Consider the following 19043-nt stretch of genomic DNA (forward strand, 5'->3'; position numbering starts at 1 on the left):
CTCTCTCTCCCTCTGCCCCTCTCCCTATTAAAAAAACAACAAACAAACAAAAAAATCCTGCAATCATGACTCTAACATGTGACCCTCCCATGCTTCTCATGGAAATGTAAACAGGCTACAATTTTTCTGGAAAGCCCTCTGGCAATATATATCAGGAACCTGACAAATGCTCATGGTGACCCAGAAAGTCTGCTACTAGGAACTTCCTCTAGGAAAACAATCCAGTATGGGGACAAAGATTATGCCCAAGGATGCTACCACATTACTGCAAAGAGTGAAAAATAAAGTGTCCACCAAGAGGAAAAACATTTTTTTAATTTTTAAGTTTCTTTATTTTGCAAGAGAGACAGAAACAGAGACAGCACAAGTAGGGGAAGAGCAGAGAGAAAGGGAGATACAGAATCCCAAGCAGGCTCCACGCTGCCAGTGCAGAGCCTGATGCAGGGCTTGAACTCACCAAACTGCGAGATCATGACCTGAGCCAAAACCAAGAGTCGGATGCTTAACCAACTGAGGCACTCAGGCGCCCCTAAATTATGCTATGTTCATACGATGGAACCTCCTAATATTATTAAAAATAATGTTCACAACTTTTAATGGGCAAACCAAAGTTATGATGTTATACTTTTGAAAACACACATGTAAAAGTCCATGCAGACTATGAACTCAATGAAGGAAATGTGTGATAGATGAAAGGAAGGGAGTAATCACAAGGTTACCTGCTCTGGGTCTTGGGATGCAACCTCTTGTGGTTTTGTCTATTTTTCTAGATCTTCGTCAGCCATCACCTTTATAATCACAGAGACTGGGGGAATCCGGTGTGGGAGACTGCAGAAGGCAAGATGCTTCTGCCCAGGTGTGCCGTGGGTGACGGGATCCCCTTTGTAAATGTAACAATTAAGAGAGGGGTGTCATGTGGCAGAGAGAGAGAAGGGAGGTAAAGAGGAACGAGGAGCAGAGGCAGACATTGTTCCCACACATTCTGGGGAGAGACTAAGACTGATGAGGCAAAAGACAGCAGCGGGAGGGCTGAGGGAGCAAGACCAGAAGGTTCTGGGATGACCCCATTGGGGTGGCCACAAAACTGATCATTAGCAGAATTAAAGTGACAGACTGCACTGAGTGAGTGGGAAAGGAAATGGGGGAGATATCCCATGGAAACACATGGCCTATGTGAGTTTCAAATTGACAAAACCTCACCTCAAACTGACTCAATTCATTAACTCTGGGTGAAATCTGTCTTCGGGTGCACTAGTGTACCTGCTCTTAAACGGTGCGATCAGCTTGGTTTCCCCTCCTGAAGCAATGCTTTCCTGTGGCCGCATCCTCGGGCAGCCTCTCTCCTCTAGGGTTTGAAGTCTGCCAGCAGCTCCCAGTTTCCACTGCACCCGCTTCACAAACCCCGCACAAAGACAGCATGACTTCCCAGGTGACCTCACAAAAGTCCCTCAACTCACACTCAATGGCCCAACTTAAATGCCTCTTTTTGAACCAGTCACTAGAGCTTAGAGAATGGCATTCTCTGACCTGCCCATCCTGGGAGGGCGACACCCCTTTCCTTTGAGTCACCCACACAGACTGAGAATGAAGAAGGGGATGTTCCCCAACAGCTAAGTGGGATGCTGGTCTACGAAAAAGGAGCATGAGAATGAACAGGCAAAATCAACGGAGAATCACTATGCAGAGGCTTTTTCCCCCAGAAAATAAAGCACTCTACTTACCCCCAGGTGATATGAGCAAGAAGGATTCAACCATGCTCTCTAGCTAGGGTCAACATGGGGGGAGTGGGGAGAGGACTCCCAGGGATGACCCCAGGGGACGCCTGGCAATGACCTGGGGAAGGCATGCTAGCAGCATCTAGAGGGTAGAGGCTAAGGATGCTGCTGAACACCCTACAAGGCACAGGACGGCCCCTCCGACAAAGAATTATCTAACCCAAAACACTGCTCAAAAGTGCAATAGAGAAACCCCACAGGAGGGTGATCATCTAGTTTGCTGTCCAAACCAGAGCGCCTTTGAAATGGACAAAAGCAAGAAAGCATGAATATCAGGGACTGTCCCAGCAAACCAGGACATATGATCACCCTGCCCCCAACACACCATCAAATCACAGGTGAAAGCATCAGCACTGGAGGCTGAGACTCAGGGGCCGCATTGCACCTGCGCGTTTGCAGTTACGGGACCACAGAGGCGCACCTCCCACGCAAGGCATACTTTACCCCTTCTGCCCTCTCCCAGTCCTGTTGCTGCTGGCAGTCCCTGACATCTACTTCTACGAGGTCACCAAGGAGCACCAGGGTGCACACACCAGCCTAGTGGGGTTGCCCGAACACCTGCCCACAGACGCAGCTTCAAAACACTTCTTGCTGGCATGGCCTGTTCTGCACTGAGAGGGGCAGACCGCCTGGACGGGCAGAAGGAATCCCACCCGCAATTAAACTGCATGAGTCCTGATGGGAAGGAGGCAGAGGAGCAGGGGAGTGGGGAGCCTTGCAAGCTGCTCCTGCCTTTCCCTTTTCATCTCAGAAAAGCCAATTTCAAACTTGCCTCGGGTCATAAAAGAAATTAATTTGATTCTCTCTACCTTGCTCAGAGTGGACACATGTCCTCCACTGGAGCATCAGCTGCTGGTAGATCCAGGGCAAGGAAACCACCCCCTTGAAATGATTCTGGTTTCAGGACAGGCCAAAATCATTTACCTGAAGCTTGAGAAGCAGTTGCCCAGAATTCTCTGGGCTATAATTTTTGCTGGCAAGTTCCAAAAATGGTTCTCATAGCTAAGGTGAGACCCAAATCAAAAGTTTACCCAAAGGGGCAGGCATGGGTAGGACTACTCCTTGACAAACCCCTGAGCAAAATTCATCTTTGATGTCTGTCAACTCCCTCTTCATATTAATAAGCATAATCATGGTGAGTTCTGTATGTGCCAGGCATGGTCCCTAAGCTGCTTACTTCATGCTAGTGACACCTGTTTATGGTGGACAATCTCCTCTCCTGAGTGTGGGCGAACCTGTGACTTGCTCGAAGCCAAGAGGATATGGCAAAGGTGCCGGATGGCCCCAGGTACGTTTCATTATGTATGACTCCATCTTAGCAGACAGACTACGGACAGAGATTGCCTTGCAGGCTGTGAAGAAGTAAGCCACCATGTTGTGAGAGGACCACGTGGCAAGCAGCCCTGAGGAATGACAGAGGCCCTAGCTCAAAATCTTTGAGGAAACAAGAACTCAGTCCTGCCACCACAAGAAAATGAACTCTGCTAATAGCCTAAGCGATCTTGGAATCAGATCTTTCCCCAATCTATCCCCTGATGACACCACTACCCCAGCTAACACTTGGACTAAAGCCTGAGTAGAGCCTGAGCAGAGGGCACTGCTAATCTGTGCCCAGACACCTGATCCACCCAAACCGAGACAATAGTTATGGGGAGGGGGTGCTACCTTAAGTTGCTAAGTTTGTGTTAACTTTTACACAGCATTTTTCAGATGAGAAAACCAAGACTCGGAGATAGATGAGAAAGCTGCAGCGACAACGCAGGTGACAGAGTCCGAGGCCACCTCGCTCCACACTGCCACCACACGCTCTCAACACAGAAAAGTGGAAAAAGTCCTCTACATCAGGATCGTTAGAGATGCTTAATGTTTTGGTCTCAGCCCTGCCTAGTGTTCACTGAACAAATCACTGAACTGCTCTCAGACTAAGTTTTGTCATCTATGAAATTGGGTACAGAGCACCAAACTCATAGAACTATTATTATCACCATCACCATCACCATCATCATCATAAAATGGCTATGCTCTACCTCCCCAGACCAACCTTCCTACTTGGGCTTCAGACTCTGGGTCTCTCTCTCCTCACTCAAATCCTACTCTGAGAAAATGGTATAATCCATGTGACCCTTCTCTGAGTGAATGGTATAATCCATTTATGGAGTACCAGCTGTGTCCTAGGCACTGAGCAGGGGCTAAGGAAATTCAGGAGAATCAGACACTCTCCCTAGGCCCAAAGTCTCACAATCAAGGGTAGGGGGAAAGAGGAATAAATACATGAGCAAACCCAACTTACACATCAACTGAAGCCTCCCCTGTGGCCAAAGAGAGGGTCGAAGCCCATCAGGCATTCTGGCACCACCCAAAGCCCACCCCAGTGTTTGCGTGAAATTGCTTGGAGTTTACACTCTCATTTATTTAGCTCCAGAACTCACCCAAGTGCTTCACAGTGTCATCAAGAACCCAGAAGCCTCCCAGACTGCTCTGCCATGATGTGCCATGTGTGATGAGGTCTCCTCTCACTGTCACCAGATGATGGCTGCGCCATGAACGCCACATCTGCCACCACTCCTCTAAGGCAGGAAGGAAGGGCTGGGACTTGTTCTCCTTGTGCAAACCTCTTTTTCTCAGGGGGCCCTTTAAAGCAGTCAGAAAGCTCCCCCTCGTTCGTCGGCCAGGAAAGGATCACATGTCCAACCCACACCAACCACCAGCCCAGGAGAACGGCCTTCACAAGTCACTCTGTGGGCTGAGGACAAGCCCCTCTACTCCTCCAGGTACACGGTCATCTAATACCTGAACAAACGCAGGGCTGTGTGAGCAAGGACCAGGGTGTAGTGGCTTCTGGACTAGTCCAGTTAATGGGTCACCTTGACATCCAACAGATGACCAGCTTCGAGATTTTAAAACATCTCTCTGGCTGCAGGGAGAAGACCAGAATGAACAGGACAAGGGTGAGCTGGAGACCAGCTAGGGGGCTAACCCAATAGTTTTAGCAAAGTTGAGCAGGGATACAGTAGCAGGCAACCCAGCAACTGTCATGGAAATCCACTGTCCAGACCTGTTCACTGAAAAATAAAATACTGAAAGACACACAAAACACAACGTGTAGCTTACCGGATTTTAAGGCAAGATCTTTACAACCACCTCTCATGAGTCAAGAATTGCAAGTTTTCCAGCTCCGCCCCCACCAGAAGCCCCCTCTTGCGCTTCATCCTGACCACAGCCCCAGCCCGGTAATGCGGTCCCAACTCCCACAGGCTTCCCTTCCTCTCATTTCTTTAGAGTTTTATCATCCATGTGTGTATCCGGAGACACCATCACAGAGTCTGGCCCAATTTTTTAACCTGATGTGTCTTTTTCTTTTGTGAGTAAACTCGATTTTGGAATAACTCTGGATTCACAGAAGATCTGCAGAGATAAGACAGAGACCGCTCATGTTCTCCCTCACCTGGTGTCATCTCCCCTGATGTGACCATCTTGCACTACTGTGGCACATTTGTCAAAACGAAGAAGCCAAATGTTACTAGTGACCAAACCCTAGACTGCATTTGTATGTCACCAGTGTTTTCATTCATTCGTGTTTTTGCCCCAGGATCCCATTCAGGACACCGCATTCCATTATTTCTTTTACCTTTCCGGCTGTATTGAGGTACAGGTGACAAATCAAACTGTATATATTAAGGATGTCCACCATGGTAATTTAATATATGTAGATGCTGTGAAATGACTACCACAATTAAGTCAACACACTCAACACCCCTCATGGTTACCATCTGTGTGAGTGTGATGACAACACTTGAGGTCTACTCTCTTAGCAAATTTCAGGTACACGGTACGGTATGACTACCCCCAGTCACCATGCTGCACATCACATCCCCACCACTCCCTCATAAGTGGAAGTTTGTGCCCTCTGGACGAACATCTCCCCGTTTCCCCCTCCCACTGGAAATCACTGTTTCACTTTCCGTATCTATGAGTTTGACTCTTTTAGATTCCACATACAAGTGAGGTATACAAGTAAGTTTTTTCTTCTTCTTAGAGTCTACTTTGTTTGGTAAAATTCGAAAACTAAACCAATTCACACCTCCCCCCACCCACCTCTTTCTCTCTGAAGAAGGCAGCTCCTCAGAGACACAGAGGCTGCGGCTCAGGGATCATCCACGATCTCTCCAGGTGGATTTGCCTTTCTGTCTCTGGCTCGTCTCACTGAGCATACTGTCTTCCAGTTTCGTCCATGTTGTTGGAAACAGCAACATATCCTTTTTTATGACTGAATGCTATTTCTCAGGATGGGTGAGTGTGACATTTTATTTATCCACTCATCCATCAGCGGACACTTGGGTTATTTCCATGCCTTAGCTATTGTGAATTGACAGTGACCAGAATGGCAAACTCTTTTTTGGATATGACTCAAAACACACAGGCAACAAAACCCCATCACACGCAGTCATCACATCTCTTTAGGCTCTTCTGGTCTCTGACGGTTTCTCAGTCTGTCCTATTTTTCATGACCTTGGAAGTGTCCAGTAGAACTGGTCAGGATACTACAGAATGTCCCTCAATTTCAGCTTCTCACAATTAGACTGGAGTTGTGTGTTTTGGGGGAGAGACGCCTTCCTCTTCAGGAGGCATCTTTTCGAGTTTCTTTTAATCTGTAGGTTTCCCTTCTACCCCTTCCTTCACCTAGCAATTGATCCATGCAAAGCCCAGGGCATCTCGCTTGTAGTTACCCAGTCTGGTTTTGCTGATCAGTCACTTGCGGCAGAGTTCAATACATTCCTCTGTCCTGTGGTGTCAGTGCAAGCTGGCATCAGGATCTAGATTCTCAGATGGAGATAATCTCATCATGAGGTACAGAGCTCACTCAAGAAAGATGCAGCAGGTATCCATTTCCCAGGGGTGACATAACAAAGTACCACAAACTGACTCGGTGGTTAAAATCATCAGAAGTAGTTCATTCTCTCACAGTTATTGAGGGCAGAGGTGTGAAAACCAGGTATTGGTGGGTGGGGATCTCTCAGAAGCCTCCAGGGGAGGCTTCTTTGTCTCCCAGCTTGTCTCCTTCCTTTGTCTCCCAGCTTTGTCTCCTTCCTTGTCTCCCAGCTTCTGGCAGTCCCTGCACTCCTTGGCTTGTGGCCACATCGCTCCCATCCCTGCCTTGTCCTCACATGCCAGTCTTCCCTGTGTCCCTGCCTGTGTCCAAACTCCCCTCTCCTCCTAAGGACACAAGTCATGTTGGATTAAGGATCCACCCTACTCCAGTAAGACATCATCTGCACTTATTACATCTACAAAGAACTCCATTTCCAAATAAAGTCACATTCTGAGTACTGGGCACTAGGGCCTCAACATGCCTTCGGGGGTTGGGTGGGACACAATTCAACCCATCACACAGGGTATCCCACAAAATCCAAAGAAGTACAGCAAGGCTTCATGGTAGAAACTAGCAGAGGCCAACACAGCCCGCCTCTGTCTTTCTAGGATTGCCCACCTGTCCTTCCTGTGTCTCTGTTTATAAGTGTCTCCCCCTACCCCTCCCTTACCCATTTCCATCGTTACAGATACCCATGGGCCAGACAGGCTTGTGCTGTCATCAGCCTTACATCCCCTCTACGTTCAAGCACCCACCAGGGATCAGCTCAGAGACTGGAAATTCCTAATTCTTGGGAGAGGGTCCACATGGTCTGGCTTTGATACCATCTTTCTCCCTTGGTACAATCGGCCACGCCCAGAGCCAAAAGAATCAAAGACACAGAGTTCTGAATTTTCCGGTGCTCTGGGAAGGACAAGTTTCTAAAGAAGGAGGAAGGGGGTGGAAAAGAATTCTCGGCTGAGAACACAGTTGGTGGATGAAATGGTATTCTTGGTAGAGTGTGCAAGAGGCTGCTATGTTCTAGAAGAGAAAGAAAACTCTCCTTGGACTCTCAGGACCATGTGAAAAGGATTTGAAAGCAGCTGAATTCTCAGAGAAAAGGCAAAATGGAATCAGAAAAATGCCGTTTCATGACACTTGCTTCAATGCTATATTCCACATCTTGGGGAATATGGTTTACATCCACATATTACTGTCCCCTTCCATGTTCCCCATCTCCCTGGACAAAAGTTCTAGTGTGGGAGTCCACTCTCTCCATTTCTGAAGTGCAGCATCAGGGACACTATCTTAGGACGCTTGGGCTGCTATAACAATACAGCACAGACTTGGGGGCTTAAACGACAGGCATTTATTTCTCACAGTTAGAAAGGCTGGGAAGTCCAAGACCAAGGTGGTTGTATGGGCGGGTTCTAGTAAGAGTTCTCTCCTGGCTTGAGGACAGGTGTCTTCTCACTGTGTCCTCACACAGTGGAGACAGAGAGCATATCTTTCACGCCTTTTCTTCTAAGGGCACAAACCCCATTCACGAAGGCTCTACCCTCAGAACTAACCACCTCCCAAAGGCCTCAGCTCCCAATACTGTCACACTGCGGCTTGAGCCTCAAGCTTTGAATTGGAGGGGGACACAAACATTCAGTCCATAGACAGTGAAGGAATGGAAAGCATGGTAAGATTCATCCTGAAAAGGGCTGGCAATGAACTGTCTGCATGATGGATGAAGCCCCAGTGGCCCTCTGGGCTCCTGCATTGTCCCCCCACACCCCACCCCGCCCCACCCCCCGCCACCAGAAGTGAGCCCAGCCCAGCATTTCATAAACAGCGATTATCAGGAGCCAAAAGCCACAGGAAGAGCTGGGGTGAAGGCTCAGGGAATGCTAGAGGTGGCAAGCAACTCAACAAAGCACTTTCCCTCAGCTTGCCCTGAATTCATTCCATCATCTCCCCGGCAGGTGGGATGGGTCACCCAAAATACAACTGGTCAAAGACTTCCTGTGTCAAGGCTGAGAGGGACAGGACAAGAGAAGTAACTGCCCACACACTCTCCACTCCTCTCCATGTGCGGCAGACAGAATTAGATATTTAACTATGTGCTGATATGTTACTCTGGTGACACTAACCTAATCAGCCCTCACACTAACTTTGTGTTATCCCCATTTTAATGATGAGAACACAGAGGAACAGAAAGTTTGAGTATTATGCCTAAGATTATTCAACTGGTAAATGATCTATCTATCTGACTCCAAATCCCTTGTGTTTCTACACCAGACCAAGCTGCCTCTTGGACAGGACCAGTTAGAGGAGACAGCAGGAAAATGGCAGATGCTTCCAGCAGATGTCTCAGGAATAGTTTGATGTAATTTTCACTGTGAACATCTCAGATGTAAGAATAAATGCAGTTGGCTGCATAATGATTTGCAACAATCAGGATTTTTTCTGCTGCAAATGAAACTCAAATCAAACTTGCCTAAACAAAAAACAAAACAAAGAAATGTGTGTGTGTGTGTGTGTGTGTGTGTGTGTGTACATGTGTGTATATATAGCTTATTCATTTATACCTAGAGGTAGATTCAGGCATGGCTAGATCCAGGAGTGGCGATGATGCAAACACAAATCTGTACTTCACCTCTGAGCTCTTCTTCCCTTTGTGATGGGTTTATTCTCAGACAGCTCCTCCCATACACCAACCCTCCTTAACAACTTTCAGCTTTTATTCAACCAATTTAGCACCTCCAGCAGACAGACCCTTTGGCTTGGGTCACACCAACTGATCTATCCCTGAATCAATCACTGTGGTTAGGATGCTAGGTAAGGTGATGGTCTAGCACTGGATCACATGCCCACCCCTAAAAACGTGGGTGAGAAAAGGTCCCAAATAAACCACATAGCCCAGAAATAAGGGAAAGAGAAGGGTGACATTCAAAATCGTAAACTAGGCGTGTGTGGGTGGCTCAGTTGGTTAAGTGGCCAACTTTGGCTCTGGTCAAGATCTTGCAGTTCATGAGTTTGAGCCCCATGTCAGGCTCTGTACTGACAGGTCCGAGTCTGGAGCCTGCTTCAGATTCTGCATCTCCCTCTCTCTATTCTCCTCCCCCACTCATATTCTCTCTCTCTCTCTCTCTCTCTCTCTCTCTCTCTCTCTCTCAAAAATAAACATTTTAAAAAATCGCATGTCAGAGGGCCCCACTCATCAGAGTGGACACCAGCCATAAATAACCAATGAGGCTGTGTGTGCTGCCTAAGCATCAACCCTGGGGAGCAGGGACTGTCCAAAGTAAATTATTCTTACCGGGAGAGCAAAAGATGAATGTGGAACAAGTAAAAAGTAAAGACTTCCTCTCCTGAGCTGCTTGGTGTGCCCTTTTTGCAGGGGCAAACTTCCACTCACCCTTCAAGACCCAGCCAGAGAATCTTATCCTCTGTAAAGTTTTACTTGTCTACCTCACTCTGCCCCAAGTGGTTCGTTGCCTCACTGGGACCATTTTTGGGCCTTACTGCTACCCCTAGAACAACACCTTCCACACATTCCCTCAAGTTTTGGTTTACACATCTATGAGTTCCTAGAGCTGGCCCTGCCTTGTTCATCATTTCCCCAGCCTCTGGCACTGGATCTTTCACATGGAACATGTTCAGTGAATACACAATGGATGAATTCATGAATACACATGTAAGTTCCCCCATGGAACCACAGGGTAAAAGGAGAGCGGGGAGAATCAGAGGAAGGAGAAAGCCTGCCTGGAAAAAAAGTGGTAGAACAAGTCAGACAAATCATAAACAGCATCCGTTACAAAAATAAAGTTCAGAAAGATGAAGGGGTTTCCTCAATTTCACAAACCTAGTAAATGGTGGAGTTGACTTTTCCCACACACTATAGGGGGGAAGGAGGAAGGTAATTTCTGTAAAAATGTCAGGTTAATAACAAAACAAATTCATCTTTAGGGGATGGGGCTGGAGTTCACCCCTAGAAGGAAGCAGGAACATGTAGGGAGGGTGGTTGGTATATCCATCAGGGACCCTTCGCATGTTCCTGTCACCCCAACAGGAAGTAGAGAACCCAAGGCCACATCAGCAAAGAGAAGATCCTGGGGACACGAAGGGCGATGAGGGCCTGGGCATTCTTCCCAACACAAACCTTCATATGTGTTGATGCCTCAAAGAAGGACACACCAGCCTCATGTTACCTAACTTCAGCAAGAAAGAAAGGACCAGCCCCGTAACATGAGCCCTAACTGCCCTGATCCCTTATGGTGGTCATTTTAGAGAATTACCATGCCACTCGTGATTAACACTGCCATGCAGCCACACAGCACTCTCTCACAAGGAACCACACCCTCCCCAGCATAAATGCCTGGAAAACCCAAATTTATAGCAATCTCATGTACATTTTAGGTATTTGCTAAATTTGGCCCTTGAGAAAGCACAAGGCCGCCCTCATCACAGAAATCAGCTTCCTCCCTGGCCGTAAAATTAGAAGCCAAACTGCCAATATGGGCACAGAGCTCACTGCCGGCTGAGATGCCCCCTCTCCAGCTTCTGTGGGAACATTTCAAGTTCTCACCAGCTCTCTTGTCAGCAGGCCTGGAGGGAGGGCAGCAGGCAGTAAGAGGGGGCAAGTGAGCAGAGGCAAAGAGGGAAGCAGCTGAGAAGGACCCTGGAGATAACAGAGCCAGTGGCTCACTGGAACACTTCCTGCTAGCAGGTCAAGAGTGGAAACCCAGATACCCAAGGGGGACAATGTGACTGGAAAAAATGAGAGACCAGATCTAGTGTCAGATTCTGAATTTTTACAGGGATCATAACAGGTTGCCTAGATGATTCATCTTGATTATCAACACATCCAAATATCCAATCACTCAGAATAATGACTGAAATCAAAAATAAAGAGAACATTCATTATCACTGGGAAAAAGTGACAAAGAAAGAGTACCGGATGCCATGAGTGTATAATCGTGGCTCCAAACGGTTGGGGAGGGAGGGAGGACCCAGGTGGGTTTTCCTGAGGTGGTGACTTTTAAGCTAAGAGTAGAAGGACAACAAGGAATTATCCAAGTAAAAGGTGAAAGAAAGTGTTCATTTAGAGATAATAATACATGCAAAGACCCTGAGGTGAGAAGGGGTGCTGTGTTAGAGGAAATTAGGGGTTGAAAGTGATGGGGAAAATGTGGTAAGAGATTAGCTGGAGAGGAAAGCAGGAGCTAGCTCACAGGACTGGGGAGACTCAGGTAAGTATTTTATAAGTTCACAGAAATCCAGTCACTAATAATTGACAAGATGCTAATATGTATCTGTCGAGTTTTTGGTTTTGTGTGTTTGGGGTTTTTTGTCCGTCTTCCCCAATAGAACATAAATTCCATGAAGCCAAAGACCTTTGGTTCACAGCTCTATGACTAATACCTAGAACAATACCTAGAACTCTGGAATGTTCTCCTGCTCACTGCCACACTCATCACCCAAGACCTGTCCCTCATTGGGAAGCTAAACCAAAGGTGGTCTCTACCACAGTGACTGTTATCATGGTCCCCAAGACCACATACAGACTCAAAAATTTGCTAGAAGGACTCACAGAACTCATGAAAAGCCATTATACTTATGGTTATGACTTAAGTACAGATGAAGTATAGGTGAAGAGATACACATGAAAACAGCAAAGGAAAGAGTGAATAGGGCAGATCAACACGGCAAAATAACAGTTTTCTACCATCTTCCCTCCAAAGAACACCAATTTAGACAATCGCCCATGGGTGAGACAGTCTTTGTGGAAGTCCAGCTTTCCAGGGGAGAAGTTCTAGCATAACATTGGAGGGGAAAAAAAAGTCTGAGATTGGACGCATTGAAGAAGATAAAAGGAATGATTTCATTTAATCCACATCGCCCCTCCCACAAGGCCCCTCCCACAGCTCCATGCCAAGAGAAATCTTCTTGGCCCGTGATTTCTCCCACAGGGGAAGTGAGAGCATATGAGCCCCCAGCTTCCTAAGCTGTGCAGGACGCTGACAAAGAGACCACTTCTTTCTTGTCCCATCCAGAATATGGAGGAGTGCTGGGCAACTCAGGGGCTATAAGAACAGCAGACAGGGCTCTCAGAGGGCACCAAAGGGACACAGATCCTACTAACCACCTTGTGGACTCCAGCAGGAAGCCTGTCCATGAGCTGCTGGGCGGGTCTTACCTGCAGATCCCCCCAACTGGACCTTGGGAACCCCCAATGCTCCATGTACCTCACCTACACACCCCGACCCCACAACTGGACCCTGTGGACACCCCCAATGGTGGTGCATGCAAGCGTCCACAGACGCTTTTCTTTGACACGAAAAGTACAACCAACAAAAGCAAAAATCAACAACTGAGACGACGTCAAACTAAAAAGCTTCACACAGAAAGAGAAACAATCAACAAAATGAAAAGGCAACCTACAGAATGGAAGAACACATCTGCAAACCATATTTCTGATAAGGGGTCAACACCCAAAACATATAAGGAACTAATACAACTCTGTAGCAAAAAAAATAAAAATAAGAATCTGATTTTAAAATGGGCAGAGGACCTGAAGAAACATTGCAGTATTATTTACAATAGCCAAGATAGAGAAACAACTTTAGTGTCTATCTGCAGATGAATGGATAAAGATGTGATAGACAGACAGATATAGATACACACACACACACACACACACACACACACACACACACACGTGCACACACACGCATATTCAGCCATAAAAAATGAATGAACTCTTTCCATTTGCAAGACACTCCTATCAGGCATAGAACATTCCAAGGCCTGCGAAGTCATCTCCCAGCAGCCTGTCAGGGGCAAAACCTGTCTCTGGAATGTGCAGGATTTGAACACTCCAGACCTGCTGAGTCAACCCTTCAGTACACAAGTGAGGAAGATGCTACACTCTTCAGCTTCTGGGGAGCAGAAAAAATGGAACCAGACTGAAAGAAGACACATTCAGGTAGAACCAGGGGCCACCTCTATCCACCTGAGCCCTATAAAGGACCTACCTCATGAGTGTCAGGAACATTACCCCTCCCCGGGGCACTTGGGGGCGAGTGTCTCTCACAGGCCAGAGGAGTAGCCCTCCTGCCCCAAACCCACACCCTACTATGATAAGCCTGTGGGAGGTCAGGTTCAGGGAGACAAATGCCGAGATGGAAATCTGTGTGCAGGAGGTTTACTGGGGAGCAGTATCTGTAAGGAAGGAGCAAAGCAGCACCAGGCAGAGGGAGGAGTGAAACTGGAGAACAAGTAATAGAGATGCCTGAAACAGCTGGGAGCCACGGGGAGCCTTGAAACTGGGGTATCCCTTCAGAGGCATCCCAATCAAGGCAAAGGGTACGACCTTTGTAAGCCTCAGAGACCAGTCACTGGACACGGGGTGCCTTTGGGAGCAGAAAAGACTCCCGAAAACTACACAGCTTCCTTCAGCAAAGGCACAACTTAGCAGTGAGATGTCAGTGGCCAGCTCTCCAGCAGCTGGGGCTCTGTGGTCCAGCAGGGGCTGGGTGGCGCAGCACCCAGCACAAAGCCCAAGACCAGAGAGGGAAGAGAAAAGTACATGAGAAACCTTGAACTGATGAACTGATTAAGCTTTAAAAGCCTGGTTGCCTTGAGAATCTTGAACTAACTTTTTATCCAAGAAGACTAGGTTTTAAACCAAAAGGACCTGGGTTTACCTTGACTTGGCAAGACTGGGTGTAAGATTACAAAAGTAAAAGGGGGCTTGTGCAGGACCAGGATCAAGAAGGCAACTGCAGGATGAAGAGGTTTAGGATAAAGGAAGAAACGCATCAGATCTCGTGGAGTGGGGTAACAGTAAATACATGGGAGTGTATTTTTCTCTGAGCACACGATCTCAACGACGCAGGGCAAAGCCCCCGAGATGTAACACACAGACTTCGTTCTATCTCTCGGGTCTGACGAAGAAGCAGGGATGGAGCAAGACGGTCACAACATGTGTGAATGGTCAATGAGCTCCACCGACCTGATCTCCTTGAACAAGGTGATGCTCCCTCCAAGGTAAATAAGAAACTTCTCCTTTTGAACTGGAAGACACGGTATTTTAAATGCACATTCTCTTGGCTCAGCAGCTCCGCTTCCCAACATTCACCCTACGGATGAACACACATACGTGCACGAGGTATACAGACAAGCAGAAGTCGTGGTAGAAAGTGACAGCAAACATCCTGAATGTTCACCACAAGGGAACTGGTTAATTTATGCACATCCTATGCTGGAATATTACAAAGTAGTTAAAAGGAATGAGGCACCTCCATATATACTGATAGGCAACAAATACCTATTGTATTTGAAAACAGTGAAGATTCAGAATAATGCGTACAGCGTATGAAGGTGGGAGGGGACTACGTCTATATACATATGTACTTCTACACAAAGAGAGTATCTTTGGGAAGTTTTCACTGTACACCTCTTTTATGCCCTTTAAACTTTTTTTGCCATATGCCCACATTCTCTATTCAAAAAAGGATTTTTTTTTAAAGCTGGGAACAATGAAAAATCTTCTAGGCATGCAAACTAAATTAATTAGCCATTCCTATAGCTCCAACATGCATTTAAATTTGCAAGCATCCTGGCCTCCCAAGATTGACTGGCTGTAAATTGAGAACCTCAGCAATTTCCTTTCACCAGGACAGATGTTGACATTGTTCCTTTGATTTCTCACAGATGTTTGCCTTCCAGCATCTTTAGAACCGGGTTTCTCTGTCAATTTGGAGATCCCAAATTTCTCATATCAAATTGATATGACAGGAAAATTCAAAACTGTTATCACATTTTGAAAGAGTTTATAGGTGGTAACTGGCAACGGGAAAGGAAGGATGTTTAAGGAGAAGCCGTAACATCTTCTCCTTATGTCCTCCTTGTCACAGCATGCCTCAGTTTACCTGATCGGGCTAGCTGGAGGGGAAGTGTACATCAATATATGGACATGGGCTTTGGCATCTGGACAACAGAGCGTTCTAATTTTGGCTCCACCCCTCTTCAACTGTAATACTTTGAACCAGTCATTAACTTGGCCTCTTTTACCTCATATGGAAAAGGGGGGTATCACCTACTTTGCAGCATGGCTTTGCAATTAAGTGGCATAACAATGGAAATGCTTAGCCTCTGGAAATGGTTTTTCCTTTCCCTCCTCCTGACCACTTCCCATAGCATCTTATCTTCCTTCTTCATGTCCATCTTTTGCTTTAAGACAGGGGTCTCAGGGAATCCCTGGGTTTATCCGCTTTTTAGACATTAGACGGAAAGGTTGGCCAACCTAGAACTCCTCTGACTTGTGTCTCCACCTCCTTGGTACTCTGGTCTCCCTACATGACAAGAGGAACACTGTCCACTAATAAAAGCCAAATCTCTGCTAATTATACATCTCAGCTAATAATGACCAACATGCATTCAACATTGACTCTATCAGGCTCCTAATAATCATTTCACCTGCACTATGTCATAACAGTCTCTCCACAATAAAAAGGCACTATTATTCCCATTTTATAGGTGTAGAAACTGAGCACCAGAGGTGCTGTAACCCCCTGCTGAACAGCTGAGTGGCAGATCTGAGAATCAAATAAACCTAAACCCCAGCCACACACACATCCTAAGGTCAAGTTGGGTCTCTTCACTGTTATTACTTATAAGGGATTATGCTCCCTGGATGGATATGATGGATGCAGTGGTTAATCTTGCTGCCATGTTTGAACGCAATTATTCAGGGAGCTGACGCTTACAACTTGTGCAGCCATGGACAACTCAAGGCAACTCAACTCATGTCTTAGAGTCTTATTTCCTCATTTGTCAAAAGAGGATACCAAGGATGACAGAGAGCGTTTAAGGGAGATGTTCAGAAAAGAAAGTGCTATGGACTGCTTGTTTGTGTCCCCTCAGATTCATATGTTGAAGCCCTAATCTCCATTGTTGGTATCTGAAGGTGGGACCTTTGGGAGGTGATTAAGCGTAGACGAGGTCATGAGGATGGGGCCTCCATGATGGAGTTAGCATTCTTATAAGAGGAGGAAGAGACCAGAGTCCTCGCTTTTTCTGCCATGTGATGACATAACAAGAAGAAGGCAATCTGTGAGCCAGGAAGATCATCCTCACCAGACACCCAACCTGCCAGCATCTTGATCTTAGATTTCCCAGATTTTACAACTGTGAGAAATACACGTCTGTTGTTTAAGCCAGTCTAGGATATTTCACTATAGCAGCCCACACTGACTAAGATGGCGATAGATGGTTGGTCCTTCCTCCAATGTTTCTCCTTTGCAATGCCCACCTTGAGAAAAGCAATCAGGAAAGTGAAAGAAAGCACACCTCACAGACATGGGCACTCTTGTGCTGAATGCACCCACTACTGGTATTGCAAAGATGGGGGAAGTCAAAGGAATTACATCCCTGAGAACATCCAATAGCTTGGGAAAACTTACTAAGGGATATTGGGCACACACGCACACACACACACACATGAGAGAGAGAGAGAGAGAGAGAGAGAGAGAGAGAGAGAGAGAGAGAGAGAGACAGGAGTTCTTTGCTTGAATAATTTAGAGAACATGAGTATGGGAGCTCATAGCTTGATTTTGTATACTGATAGATAACAGCTGCCATTATAAAGCTGATGTTCATTGAGTGAGTCATTTATGCCAAACACTGAATGCTAAGCACATTTTGTGCATTATATCATTTAATCCTCAAAATACTATCATTACGCTTTTGCAAATGAGCCAAGTGCCTCTCCGAGAGGTTCAGACACTCCTCCAAAGTCACAAAGCTTCCAGTAAGTGACGGAGATAAGATTCAGTCCCAGGTAATCTGATTTTGAGATCCCATGTTCTACTGTAATAACCCCAGGGGGATTTTTCAAGAGACTAAAATGCCAGCTCAGCCCCAGCCAACCTTTCATTTACAATACCTCAGGGCCCTTTGGAGAAGAAAAACCAACGTAAAGAAGGAAGGGCTAGAGAAGCCAGTTTTATCAAGGTCCCAAGGGGTAAAAGGGTGGATGGTTCTGGCTGCCTAAAGGAGAAAACTGACAACACTTTCCAGGGAGAAAATCCTCAACCCTTCAGAGAATGAGCTGGGCGTGGCCTAAGCTGCCCATCAGCTCCAGCTGTAATGAGATCAGGAAGGGTAGGCTGTCTTCAAAATGAACTAAAGGAGATTTTGAAGCACTTAAAAAATTCTGCCCAGAGCAAGCACCACTGATGCACAAGGTCAAGGAGTCTGGCCTTACCGAGCAAACGAACAGAGAACGCGAGGTGAGCAAGGAGTTGTCTATTTTACTCTGCCAAGCGCCTACGGTTGATGCTTCGGGGTCGCAAATAAAATCAGAAACCCTGTCTCTGCACTCAAAAAAACATATTCCACCAATCTGAAAGTAACTTAAAAGCAGTTCCCTGTGCATCAACCCAAAGAGCCTCACAAGGCAGGGCTCTCGGCTCCATCAGGCCCAATGTCCATGTTTTAGAGGATATTTAGAAAATCCTTCTTTATCATCCATCCTAAAAAGAAGTTCACTGATAATATAAATCGACTTTAACAAATCAACTGTTATTGTGCCCTGATTATAATAAAAAGGAGAAATGAAATAAAAGGAGATATGAAATAATGAAATACTTTATAGTGAAATAACATGGGTTTCTGTTACGAAGATAGAATGAGGGAGCCAGATGTCAACACCTATGTGTGGAGTAACTGGATGGGCCAGTCACAAATCCAGAATGAGCAGACATGTGTTAATGTGGTGTTACTACAAGTGTCATGGTTTCCCAAAATGGCGATTCCTTCATTTTAACGCTCCATAAGAAAACAAAATGCAGTCTTCTCTGGATATACACTGTAGCTACATTCCTGGAAACTTCCGTGTTCATTCGGTGTTCATATGCAAAAGAGAAGGTTCTAGATTCAGAAAATCATAAATAGGTTTCTAAACCAAATGAATGCCTGGTAGACCATTCAAATATCAAGTAGAATTTGTTTTTGGTGTTTTTGTTTGTTTACTTTTGGCAGGACATCCAACAAAACTACCTCCCTCTACCTCCCATCATTAGGCCAACCAAAACCACAGAATTTTTTTTAAACTAAAGTTTTCTTTTTTAAGAAAAACTAACCCTCAGTGATACTCCTAAAGTCCCTTTCCTGCCTCCCTGGTTTTCCTGCATTTCTCAGTTTCCCTATAACAAACCCCAAAAGAGCTCTCTAACCCTCAGACAAGCTGGTATTATTTTGTCCTTTCCCCAACACCTCTCAACCCTTGTCAGGTGGACTAATTTAACCCTGTCTCTACTTTTCAGCTGTCCTTACTCTTTTCCTCCCTCAGATTTTATATCATAAAAATCCCAGGCACCAGCCAGGGCAAGAGCTGGGCTCTCTTTAAAAGGCAAGGAAAGCTA

General features: G+C 46.2%; 2 long non-coding RNA genes across 2 annotated transcripts in view; both read right to left on the reverse strand.

Moving 5' to 3' along the window:
• LOC122234693 overlaps nt 1-1370 on the reverse strand; it is a 66099-nt gene extending 64729 nt beyond the window's left edge. Inside the window, exons 1-2 of the long non-coding RNA XR_006212602.1 lie at nt 1201-1370; nt 720-880 (exon numbers count right to left, since the gene is read on the reverse strand). This is a non-coding gene — a long non-coding RNA (uncharacterized LOC122234693). The remainder of the gene's footprint in view (nt 1-719; nt 881-1200) is intronic.
• Nucleotides 1-19043, reverse strand: part of LOC122234691 — a 431441-nt gene that overhangs the window by 353811 nt on the left and 58587 nt on the right. The window lies entirely within an intron of this gene.

Source organism: Panthera tigris, chromosome E3 (assembly GCF_018350195.1).
Source record: "Panthera tigris isolate Pti1 chromosome E3, P.tigris_Pti1_mat1.1, whole genome shotgun sequence".
Taxonomy (NCBI): domain Eukaryota; kingdom Metazoa; phylum Chordata; class Mammalia; order Carnivora; family Felidae; genus Panthera; species Panthera tigris.